Genomic DNA, 13,695 nt, shown 5'->3' on the forward strand with positions numbered 1-13,695 from the left:
TGCTATCATCCACAGACCAGCGCTCTCCATCAGCTGTCTTTCTTATTGATTTAAGAGCAATATCATTGATCCTGGAGCTTTTAGAAATCCTCATTGGCCTCTGCGGTATTTCTTTCATCTCGGTTTGTCTCTAAACTTTGCTAATAGACTGCAGTTTGTCATTCTTGAAGCTAACATCATTGCATTTTTAAGGTCTGTTTCATTAAACCCCCTTGGCTCAGTCAGCCTTTTTCATTTTCATTTTATGTTATCCCTTGTTGGTGATATTGTTCACTTTAGGTATCCTAAAGTGAACAATATCCTTGGTAACATAATTCAGAATATACACATCAGTACAGTAGCAACATAAACCGGAGAAGTAACACTTAAAAAGAGCCTTGAATTCCTCGAAATAAGTGATACAACTCATTAGTGAATCGGTTTAAAAGCTCCCTCAAACTGAAGAGATAACGTTTGAGACAACTCCTTTAATAGAAAACAAATCTTTGATCCTTCCGTAGTGAAATCAAAGCAACATCCATGAAACAGCATGTTTTCACATTAGAAAGATTTACTGACATGCGAACACGGATCCATTTGTTCCAGAAGTTATTACTGCTGTTCGCTGCTCTCCCACCGCTCCATCTCCACACTCAAAGTTCCATCAAATGGAAAATACAAACATTAAGTGTCTTAATTTTTTTTTCGGTCACTGACAGACACCAGACGAGCTTCAACACACTAGGCATTTTTTTTAAACTGCTTGATATTCTGATGAAGGATTTTTTTCACTAAACTACTCGAAACACAGGGGGAAACACGAACAAAGCTATCCAATGCAGACATGAAGAAATACAAATATATTTAAAAAGAAAAAGAGAAGGATGTCTGGTCCCCTGATAGTTGGCTTTATCCTCAACACAAACTCTTCCAAAATATAGATTTAAAACAGCAACATCATGAACATCTCTATCACAAATACAAGCATTATTAGGAGCCAGCTTGCAGATGACACAACACTTAAACCAAATGTGAGTTGCTACCTATTAAATCTTGTGTGGATGTTACAATCGATGACATTTAACTAAAATGGAAGGAGTCTGTCTGTCTGTATGTCCAGTAGGCAATTTGAGTGGGGATGCTATCCCCCTTGTTAGCAAAATGACCAAAATGCATGCCCCCCCATATCCCCTAGTAGCAGAGAGATTGCAGGGGCAGAGGGGTTGTTTAGTTGAATGTGTTATGTTAGTTTAGTCTGCCTGACTCATTGATGCTTCAGGGCATTAGTGTGTCCATATAGCGTTCCTCTCTGCAGAAAAGCTCTAGCAGGGCGCAAAAGAGTGCTGCCGCTCCATCTAATATTACAAAAGAAGTAAAAGTGACAACACCAGCGCCTCCCTGAAAAGTTCCAAGATTTCCAACTAGAAGTGCTCAGAGAGGCCGCATATAAGAGCGCTCTGAGAAAAAGAAACCGCTGGGTGCAGCGCTTTTTCTCTAGGCAGCCGCATACGCTCTCTCCTCATTGGGAACAATTGAAAAAAGCTGGCCCAGAGAAAAAAAATAACCTTGGACTGAGGTTTGTGCATGTGAGAATCTATGTCCCCCGACCATGGCTCTGAAATATCAGGAGCGTCACCGTGCTGTGTATTGACAAATCCATGGCGCTGTCCGTGGTGCTGAAGCAGCAGATAGATTCGTAATTGCGAATTTTTCTCTGAGTCCCGCCCTTCTGTCAATTTTGTCTTGGTTCCATACTATTCTCCGTCACTCGCTACAACGGGGTACCACCATAACCTGAAAAATACTTGACAGGTGATTGGATGAACCATCTGTCAATCAAACTCATGCCGAAGCCAGTCGGGAGAAGAGCGAAAACATATTTTCTATCGAAAAGCTTTCAATGAAGAATGAAGAAATACACTCCAGTTCTGATAATACCGAGCCGCCATTGTTGTTTAGAATGAACAGTCGCCACTCCTTGTCACCTCACGCACACCTAAGCCACGCCCATAGCTGCAAGTAGCTCTTCACAGGATGCTGATTGGTCCGTGTTCTGGCTTGCCAGACACAAACGCATTTTAACTTTAACAAATGAGAAGATGGATTTTCATGTGATGCGCAATCCCGCAATTTCCGCGTGATCTTGTGACATAGCAAGAATCAAGCTGCCGTGCAAGGTAATTGGGTGAATTTGATCATCAACCGACCAGCCACGGTGGCGGGTAAACAAAGGGGACATTTAACAAACAATTGAATCGTTCTGTGAAAAAGCCAACTCAAAAATTTGTCCTCAATATCATCGACCTGTAGAGCCGGTGAGTCTAGTTCTAGACGCAGCATTTCCAGACCAAGCTGACAGGAAGAGCACCAGGCTTTGAAACCAAATTGACAAAAGGGCCAACCATGCAATTACAACTTCCATGTCTGTCACGTGATGCTATTGGGCCCTAAAAGTATTTTCCCCAAAGACTTAAATTGGAAAAGAGAGGTCTGTAAATCAGTGGATCCTAAAAGTTTTAAAATGCCAAATCCAGAGTTATTTTCCTTAGTATAATGAACCACCCTGCACGCTCATATGACATATCCGGTTCAGCCGGCTTCCTGCTAGCTGTATGCTGCTGTAATAAGGTAAGGTATATATTGTGGGGCTGTAACTAACAATTCTTTTCATTGTCGTTTAATCTGTCGATTATATTATCGATTAGTTGTTTGCTCTATAAATGGCAGAAAATTGTGAAAAATGTCAATTAGTGTTTCCCAAACCCAAAGATGACGTCCTCAAACGTCTTGTTTTGTCCACAACTCAAAGATATTCAGTTTACTGTCATAGAGGAGTAAAGAAACCAGAAGATATTCACATTTAAGAAGCTGAAATCAGAGAATGTTTTTTTCATAAAAAAAATATTCAAACCGATTAATCAATTATCAAAATAGTTGGCGATTAATTTAATAGTTGAGAACTCATCGATTAATCCTTGCAGCTCTAATACATTGACTGTAATTCATCACATCCATGGGCTGTATGCTGTAAAGCCTGTACAGTGGATGTACTAACGTCTCTGTTCCCAAACAACCGGCTACTCTTCCACAAGAAATTACATAATTTGGTGTTTTAATGACTGCGATGTAAAATGAGCACATGTACACTATAAGCTATAACCTCTGGCTTTTACATAACCCCTTCCATCCATACGTATGTATATTTGTTTTTTTTAACACTGTAAATTCTCAAGAGTCACTGAAAACTGCATGTAAGATCAAGGTTGATCAAGCAGGCTCCATCATTTCTGACTGAAATTGTAAAAATGTACATAACCAGATTTAATATCTGAATGTCCACTCCCCACAGCTTTGCATGAGTCCGTCAAAACAAGCAAGAAATGCAGTTAAAAACTAAAAAGAAACCCACGCAGGTGATTAAGAGTCAGTGTGAGATAGCGGGGAATGACACCTTAGCGCGAGAGCTGAAAATGCCACTCGTGATGGATGAGACCTTTTTATACTTAAAATGAATTATACTGAATTTATTGACATTTCCCTCAGGGTGTAAATTTTCGGAAATTACTTTGAGTTGATGGCACTTAATGTTACAAAATGTCAGCTGTATAGATCTGTGAGCCAACATTAATGTCTATTCATAATGAGCCTCTTTCCACAGTAGGAGCTGGCCAACTTCGCCTGATACCACCTCGCAACAGACACGTTAAACAAGCCTAAACCGCAACTTTCTCCTCAAAGACTGCATCGTCTCTACCGGCTGAATAGGGAAACTGCTTCATTGTTGGAACGACAGCGAGGGCTGCTGTGACACAAAGAGTCTGTATCCACCTGATACACACACATCTTCCAGCATGTCAGCGTGTCTTGCCTGCAGGCTCTGTCATTTTCACTGAATTGCTTTTAACTTCCAGGCATTTACATGGAACTACAGTAACCTCCCCCACAGTGAACTCATTACTCAGCCCATCCGAGTTAACTGGGCCTTCTGGATTTAAACCCCAAATGACCGTTTACCCTCCCTGACACGCCACCTGCCTTCATGGACACCCTGCTTGAATGCTCATCACCTACTTTTGGACTCGTTTCTGTTGGATCTGCCATATGTATAATCACCAACTAAACGTCAACCATTTCCTTCAACAACATCATGCGTCAGCTCTACACCTCACTGCCTTCTGCCTTTATTTCAGTTGCCATATGATCAGCACAGCATCCCTAGGAATTACCTCTATAATGGACAATTCCACACCTCATGACACCCCATCTAAACATTCAGTGTAAACATATTTTTTCCATATTGCTGCTCATTTATTGCACAATTCAAGTCTTCAATTTCAAGTGACATTTACCTGTGCATCCATTGTACTTTGTGAATCAAAGTATTTTGAGCAAGCCTGTTTTTTTTTGTTTGCTGTGGTGTTGCTCTCTCTCCCTCCTTTCCCCCTTTATCTTGTTTTTCTGTAACTTCTGCAGTGTTCAAGAACTACTGCACAGACCTTCTTAAAGAAATTGTAATTGCCTTGTTTGTGTCCATTGCGCCGGAACGTACAAAGAAACTTTCTTGATAAGAAGAAATACAATACAGTACATGAGAGATTTGAGTTAAGATAACTATTTGTCACACATCAAATGTTCTTTTTTACTTGTTGACAATATGAAGTTTGACTCATATCACTGCAATACACTTTCTGCCTCTCAGTAAACCATTTACGTGTTTATTGACTCAGGTTCACTCAGGAGCGTGATACTATAGGGCTGTCCCAAATACCAATTTTGGGCTTTGAAATTTCGGTGAGAAACATTCGAAGGTATTCAAGGCTTTGCGGCTCGGTTCTTCTGTCTGTCTGTCTCCATCTCCCCCGTTTCAGTGCCAGGGACAGTGCCGCTGCCGCACAACTGTACACACACAAACCTCTACACACAACATACAGCGATATCCATCTGAGAATAACTCAGAATAATTCATGTTGAATATGAATAATGAATAATGTTGAGGGATTATTCCTTATTTCATGGGCTATTTTGGAATGTATACATTGTTATTACATACTTGTATGATTAAAAGAAAAAAAAAGAAAAAACGAAGCATTCGAACACTGATTTAGAGGTTGATTACCCTAGCAAAGCTTCCAAGCATTCGGGTCAGCCCTAGAGCGTGACAATGTCAGCCAGGTTAAGACTAAGGATGTGAAGGTGAGGAAATGTTCCCCCCGGTTATTAAACTTGTGACGACAACACCGATGTTACCGATTACACCGGACGAAGATGGCGCTCAATATGTGTACCGCGCTTACTTTGATCTTTAACGTCGGGTGACTGGGTTTCTGGCCTCTCCGGTCAAGCTTTCGCTGCGGGGCCGCAGGTTTCCACACCGGCTGGGACCGCTCCGTTCTCCTCACAGCGATTACCTCATTAACGTTATGGTTCCCTTATCGCTTCTGCTTTTCGCTTTGACATCAAATCCTTCGCCACTATCTTGTCTGACAACTCTCTCTCATCCCGTGTGTGGGAAATACCTGCTACTCTGTGCTGAGACGGAGCAGACACTTTCACTTTCAGTTTGTAGCGTCCGTCGTCCGAATATGTATCGATAACACGGCGCTGATATGCAAATATGAACTAAATGGGTTTTATTTCTGTAAAAAAAGCAAAACGACGGTGGGGGGCGGTGGGTACGTAATGTAAACGGTGTGTGCCCGACCACCGTGCAACACCGGTAACACTGACTACTGTGGTATGCCTAGTTAAGAGCCCTGTTTAAAGTCCATGTGTTATTAACCTGGTCCTAGAGATGGAGATCAGTATCTTTTTCACCAGAACTACCACTGCACAGTGCTCATCAGAATATTTTAAAAATTCTATACATGGTGGCTTTAAAACCCAACAGGCTGAAATCTAATCAACCAACAAGGTCTCGTTGTAGGAGGAAGTAAAAGCCTGAAAGAGTTAAACCCCTCGGGGGATTCAAAGTTAAAAGATTTTCTTCTCTGTCCAATTATAGCAGGGTATAAAAGGCTAACCAAAGCTGTTTATTCATGAAAATAAATTCAAAGCATTCGTCCATCTAATGCTGCACATACTGCAGGATTTTCTTTGTTGGAAACTACCTAGTCTAAGGTGCATACTGTGTATTTTGTATGCATATGCATGCAACATCCTGGGCTGGGGACCATTTGTGAATGTTATCACCCTCTCTCTCTCCTCCCTATATTTCATAGCGCTCTCCAGTGTTTACTATCTGTTTACTAACTAATAAAAAAGACAGCAAAAATACCTTAAAGGAATCCACAGCAGCAACTACCTTGCATACCATCACCAAGGACGTTGTGTTATAACCCTAACCACGTTTTTCTTTATTACTGAAGGACATGTTCTCCTACCTGGACAGCTATTATACCAGAAAATGTTTTCATTTTGTTGCTTTTCTACAGTCTGTGATTTATTCTCTGTTCCTGTCCTGATACTATCCACACACACACACACACACACATATACACAGGAAACCATTTTCTCTATGTAAACAGCAAGAATGAAATCTGTTTTACTGGGTGCATTGACAAATTTGAAAGAGCAAATCAGGCGCACATTTCTGCAACCAAGCACCTCAGCTTTATGTGTAAATGCTGTTTAGTTGCAGCTGTCATCGCCACTATAACTGGATTGTAAATTGGCTCTACCATGTGAAAGAGATGAATGTAATTACTACTGCCCATTATCTAAACACACTGAGATGAACAGTGGGGGCACAGTAAAGTGCAATACACAGGATCTGTCAACAAACACCCACATAGAAAGAGACATATTACATTACAGCGTGTATGGTGCTGCATTAATTGCAATGAAATGCCCACACAGTCTTCGGTGCTCAGCGGGGCATTTCACATCCTTTTCCTGTGGACTCTGGCACACAGAGGCACAGTCAGCGCACATTTTTGTCCTAATTAAACCCCCCACACTGCCCACCTCTGCTCTGTTCGGGCTGGCATCTGGAGCCGAGGCTAATTCAATTTAACGCAGAGACAAAACATCTATCAAGAGTTTACAAAAAAAAGAGGAAATCGGTGCCAGTGGCGTGGTGAATACTGCATGTATTTCAGCTGGCGCCGTCACACAGAGTGCATAATAACACTGGAAATACCAGGAAAAAGGTCACCAAATTCGACTTCAGAAGAGAAAGGTCACATCTCATTTTCATATTCAAATATTCAAAGGGGGGATCTAAACATACGTAACATCAATTTGCAGAAAGTTAACCTGCAATCTGTGTAAATTCTGCCGCTTCTTGAAAGGATCCAGTCAGATTGAGAGTTTGCCCTCAGACTATAAATGACAAAGCAACACCTGACGTCCTGAGTTCAACATCGACTTCCTGCTGCACCCCCTTGGCGAGCTACAGGAACAGCAATAGCTACCAGCCAAAATCATCCATACAGAAGAACAACTTCTCCTGAAGCAGCACTACAATACATCCCTCCCCAGTGATTTGATAAATAATGTAAATATTGTAAAAATATGCCCCCCCTCTGAGGGAGAAGACCAGGGTGCTATTAATCCAACTCCTCTTTCTTGTGTGTGACTGCAGCAAGTGCTTAATCACACCAAGAGAGAGCCCGGGGAGGAAATGAAATGCATCAGTGGCACTGCAGCTGAAAATGACAATCAGCCAGTTCAGCGATGCCTCTGATGATCAGGCATATCAATGAGCTGAGAGAAAGAGACAGAGAGAGAGAGAGACACCCGCTGCCACAGAGAGAGTCAGCGGCACAAATGTAGGTCAGTCTGCAGTGTCTCTAAAGTATCATAAAAGATTTAGGTGACTTGGAGATTGATCAGAATGAAATTAACTCAAGTCAAGAGGTTATTATTATTAGTGTCAGATGAAGCCTCACATTATTATTTGCTCATTTTTATTGCTCTGTTTATCATAATGTCATGCAGCTAGATGCAGGAAGAACCATAGCAACGCAAAAAAATCTGTGATCCAGAGGCAGGAAAACTGAATATGATTGAACTATTGGAGGGTAATCACAGATTATTAATATGTTTTTGTTATTATTATTGTTATTATTATTATTAGGGCTGTCACAATATCAGGTTTTCACTACATGATTATTGTGACCAAATTAATTCACAATAACGATACTATCGCAATATCTATCGAAAATTTGAATTAAATATACAGTATATACAGTATTTGTTTATTGTGCATTTTGTCTCTTTTTAAGCAAATTAATTATACAAGTTCAGCCATAACTGTATATATATATATATATATATATATATATAAAATAATTTAAGAGTTGCTGGATTATGTACACAATATTATCACATGTGTTATTAAATTAATATCAATATTTAATGTTTTCAATATCACGGTTATCATCAATACTAATATATAGCAACACCCTTAATTATCTTTATTAGGGTTTTTGTGATATCACAACCCTTTTGGTGATCTTCACATCTAGACTGAGGACTCGAGGTGATCAGAACAGTCATTAATGAGGCTGATGAATACACACACATTAGTTTTAGATATGGATAAAGGTAAAGTTTTATACGATTTTTGCTTCTAATGTTATATGTGGGTTTAAATGGTCAGTTCACCTAAATTACAAAAGAAAAAACTATTTTTTCACTTTACCTCAAGTGGTATCTAGCCATGCTGATTTCTACTGGCCTAGGTTTTGAGATATCTGTCTTGGACATTTTTCAGACGGTAAGTTTACATTTTTTCCAAGTTGTCTTGAACAAGAGTTCAATCAGTTGCTGTAATTATTCCTCCTGTCCACACTGGCCGTGAATAGATCCGTACCTGATGGGATTCCAATGTTAGAGATGGAGGACAAAATCAACAGTCCTCGTTCTGTCTTTTTAATACGAAATTCATTCTTACATTAGAAGATATCGAACTTAGACTGATAAAACAAACCCCATGTTAGCTTTGGCTGAATTTTAAAATGCATTTTTACACAGAACAAGGGCTGTGGATTTTACCACTATAAGAGAGAACGTTTTTGTAATTTGGGTGAACAGACCCTTTAAAGTCCAACTAAAACAAATAGTTTTGCTTGTTGTTTTCGTCTGCTACAGCATACTGCTCTGTTTTATAAATCCACTACAAAGTGTCCTTCTTTGAGCATTAATAAAATCAAAAGGGAGAAATTTACATTTAATTAAATACATTTATTTATTATATTTTTTTGGTTTCATGATGGCGGCCCCAAATTTTGCAATAATTCGCTGGAATATCTTTATGTATTCATCTACATGACATACTGCCAATCAAATGTTGCATAAAGTCAGTTCTGTACTGAGCCGGACAGCAGCCTGCTACACAACGCAAGAGCCACAGACTGTGAACAACAACCCACATTAGCTTCCCTGCTAAAGTCTCCTCACTATCTAACTTACAGACATGAACACACATGTTGTCCTGCATCTTATAGCTTGTAGAGAGCCACCAAACTAACATTCACCAGGTAAAAGTGCACAGAAGCTATCTAATTAGCGAGCTTATTGGCTGTTAATTAAACACCTTACAAACTTACCTCCAATCATTGTGGTCAGTTGAGATGCTAGCGTGCTCATCATTTCCTCAAAGACCTTTGTTCTTCCTTTTCCTTGCACAAAACTGTTCACAATAGTAAAAAACAAAAACATGTTGCCATCATTTTTGACTGCAAAAAAAGAAATGATGTGATTCTAAATACGGGTTGGGAGCATTACTTACCTTCTTGCATGAACGTGCGGTACACTTAAAGGTCCCATATTGTGCTCATTTTCAGGTTCATACTTGTATTTTGTGTTTCTACTAGAACATGTTTACATGCTGTAATGTTGAAAAAAAAACTTTATTTTCATCATACTGTCAGCCTGAATATGCCCGTATTTACCCTCTGTCTGAAACACTCCGTTTTAGCGCATTTTGACGGAATTGCCACAGAATTGCAACAGAATTGAGTTGCTAGGCAACAGCTTGGGTCCATGTGTACATCCTGTCAGCTGATGACATTCACATACACTGCAACCAGGAATAAACTGGGACACATTTAGTGTGCAAAGTTGCAAAGTTTCTGAATACGGGCTGTGTGTATTTCCCTGAGGATTGAGTGTTTCGATACTTTCACAGTATTTATATAGCACTAAAGCCTACTTTAAAGTAAAAAAACATGAAAATCTCACTTTTTTATAATATGGGATCTTTAAGGATCCCCCAATTTAGTCCCAAAAAGTATTGAATTAGTACACTTACAAGTACTAGTACATTGATATTCGCATTCTTACTTCATAAAGTATACTTTGGGGAAATATATTTGAACTTTAGAACTTAAGTATTCTTCATAAAATAAACTTGGAAGTATACTATTTTTCGTAAGGGTCAGATTGGCTGTCTGCTTCTCTAACAACGAAATGATACATATGGTTTCCAAAATGATCTGTTAGCTGCATTTGAATTAGAAATGTAAGTGACAATGCAATGACAGGTGAACAGTTGAACAGCTTGTTCCTGACGGTTTCCACAGTTCAAGGTTTTATTAAAGTCGGTGTCTCAAAATTCTGCCCTTTTTTTGTCAGTTGAAGAGTCACTTTCCAGCAGGTCAGCAGCTCCTCAGGTCAACGATCAGGTGCAGAAAGAATTGTGGCCTCTGCTTTTATATGTGCGGCTCAACACGTCATTCCTCCATCACCATGACTACCACTTCATACTTCCAGCTTGAGACAAATTTGAGACAAATGTAGAGTCTGAGGAAACCAGCCTTTTTTTTTAAGATGAATTCAATATGGAGACAAATTGTAAAAATAGCATGATGTGAGACGGAGGGCTTCTCAGACACCATTCTGCACTGAATACTTTTGATCTACTCTAAGTCAACGACCTGCAATATCCCTCTTTGCACAGCAGCCAAGTCATTACCGCCATTACCATTTTACCCCCGGCTACTGCAACTAGGATGGGTGAGAGGGAGGGGAACAACAGGGAAGACAGCGAGGAAGAAAAACAACAGAAAAACATCCAGATGTCTATCCTGACATACAACAGTGATCATTATGGATGTGAACACCGACTTGTAAAAGGTTTGACTGTGTTTTGAAATAGGAGTCATTTCAACATTTCAGCACCATTACCCCCCCTGAGACTCCTTCAACATTGCAAGATAATAATAGAGGCTACAGGACAAGAACAATAACAGGCACGTGTTGGGAAATATAGATTTACAAGCTATGAAGGAGGAGAACATGGTTGTAATGGGTTCTTTTCTGTAACTGTGGGATTGTGATGTGCTTCTTTCTGTTCATGATGTACATTTTGACCAAAAGGAAACTCATTAGTACTTTCCTGACTGAAACTACCAAACCAGAGTGGGAGCCCTATGGGTATTTATAGTGATGCTTTTTTTTTTGTGTCATTGATTTGTTGCTTTGTTTTTGGTACAGACATTGGAGATAGAAAAGTTTTCTGTCTCACTTAAATGACTTTCACTTGTGGCAAGTCTTATAGCCTTATATAAAGTATACTGTATAAACTTTACAAACACAAATTTTGCAAATACACCTGTAAAACCCTAAGCCAGCATTGGTCACACTGTGATGACCGTTTTGGAAAAGCCCCTTTTTGAGAGGAGAAAAGGCTGGGATCTCTTCACAGCCAGTATGGATGGGAAGAGGAAGAGACAGGGGACAAAATCTGTTTCAATGTGCATGTGGAAAAACTGGGAATTCTCCTTTACTAAACAGGATATGCTGTCGCTTACACCAGTGGTTTTCAAAGTCCTTTCCAGGGGAAATCGTTAGAATCATTTATTTTCACTATACTGACATCCATAAGTAACACAAAGACAGAATCTAAGACTATTTTGGTCATGGGTTTCATACACTTTCTATAACAAAACATCTAAAAGCAAAAATCCTAACAGACTGGAGACCCTGGGACAAAATCTGCTCTGTCAGTTTAGGGGTCCTTGACAGGAAAAAAGAGTCTTACATTATAACTGTGGTAGGAAGGGACCTCTCATTTCTCCCTCTCGCTCTCTCATATGCAGGGACCAAAATCTGTTTCAGTGTACATGTTCATGTGTGGAAGAACTGGGAATCTATCCTTTAATAAACAGGATGTGCTGCAGTTTAGACTATGCTGCATTCTTTTCTCTGTAGAAAGAAAATAATAGATTAGAAATAAAACAACTCTTTACAAAATCTGTTGAGCTCTGGCTCTCGAGGAGAGGACGTCAATGACTCGTATAAATTGCAGCTTGTTCACATCCCTCTTGGGTTCTAATGATACTTTAAAGGCCCTGGTATTGTCCTCATCTCTCTCCTCTCTCCTTACTGTCGTCTGCATAGTCTCTTGAGTGAAAAGTCTGTGTAATATAATCTGCGATCTTGTTAGACATTTTTGGCATGAACAACTGCTCCGATGAGTCCCGAACAATGTTGTTTACACTCCACTTGTTGCTCTGTGGGACTGGCACTCTAACTGAGAGGCTTTTATTGTTCGTGCTCCACATCTTTTGTTGTTGTCAGGTCTTTAACTAAGCCCGCATGAGTGAGTTGTCGTTCTTACTGAATTTACCGGTCTGGGGTGAGATCTGTCAGTTATTCAGCCGCGTTGTAAATTACTGCCAACAGTTTCAATCAGTCAATCCTTTCAAGCTTTCCTGTTGTCAAATGTGCTCTCTCCACCTGCTATGTAAGGTCAAGCGCAACAATAACTCACATGAAAAGCTCCAACCACAAAGTGTCAAGCCATGTCGTTTATTGCCTAAACAAAAGCGTGTGATTGTCGATCACGGCTCAAGGTAATAAAAGTTGCTGTTATTAGAAATATTTTTGTCACAAAGCTCCTGAATGAGTCACGAGCCTGTCCTCAGACTGAAGGCCATGCAGCCAGAGGAGCAGGCGTTTGAAGCTGTCTGAAAAAGGAAAATGCAAAACTTGATTCCTCATCTGACCCCAATGAAACATGAAAAAACACGCTTTTTATCCTCTAGATTAAATGAAGAAAGGTAGAATTTGATTTCTGCCTTGTGAAGTTTGTAAATTATTCTTGATTTTTCTGACTATTTCAATGTGAGCTGCCTGTAGAGATAATAACCTGCTGTGTGAAATGGACCTTTTGGAATATAGAGCACACTGTAGAGCCTCCCCTGGTCTTTTCCATTAGCCCTCGACATCAACGACATGCTGTTTTCTGGCATTTTCCACACAACAGCATCATCTACTGGATCTGACTGCCTCACCAACATCACACCACATCCTGAAACTGTTCACTAGAGGGTGCCATACACAAATACAATATAGAAACTGGCATTGCAGAGCCAGCGAATTACTCTTCCACACATTAAATTCCCCATTACATGTCATAATTTCATTTTTTTTCCCCAGCGATACTATCATCACTGCTATACAAATGTATGCATTGTAGCAGTTTTAAACGGGAATGACTATAAGTGCATCGTGGCTCCATAAAGCATGTCATCTGTTGAGTTATGAGCTAAAATCATCTTGTGATTTGGAAGAAAAAAAAGCAGCGTAAGTATAATATCTTTGAGGCAAGATTGATAACCAACAGGAAAATGCTTTTTTTTCCTGTTGCTGCTTAGCAGCAGGTGGTTTAAATATGTAAAGCCCTCATTCACAATGTTATTAAATTCTACTGTAGCCCTGTGCAGGTGCCTTCATTGGCAGCCATTCACACGAGAAAATAAACAGAAA

Source organism: Sebastes fasciatus, chromosome 19 (assembly GCF_043250625.1).
Source record: "Sebastes fasciatus isolate fSebFas1 chromosome 19, fSebFas1.pri, whole genome shotgun sequence".
NCBI lineage: Eukaryota > Metazoa > Chordata > Actinopteri > Perciformes > Sebastidae > Sebastes > Sebastes fasciatus.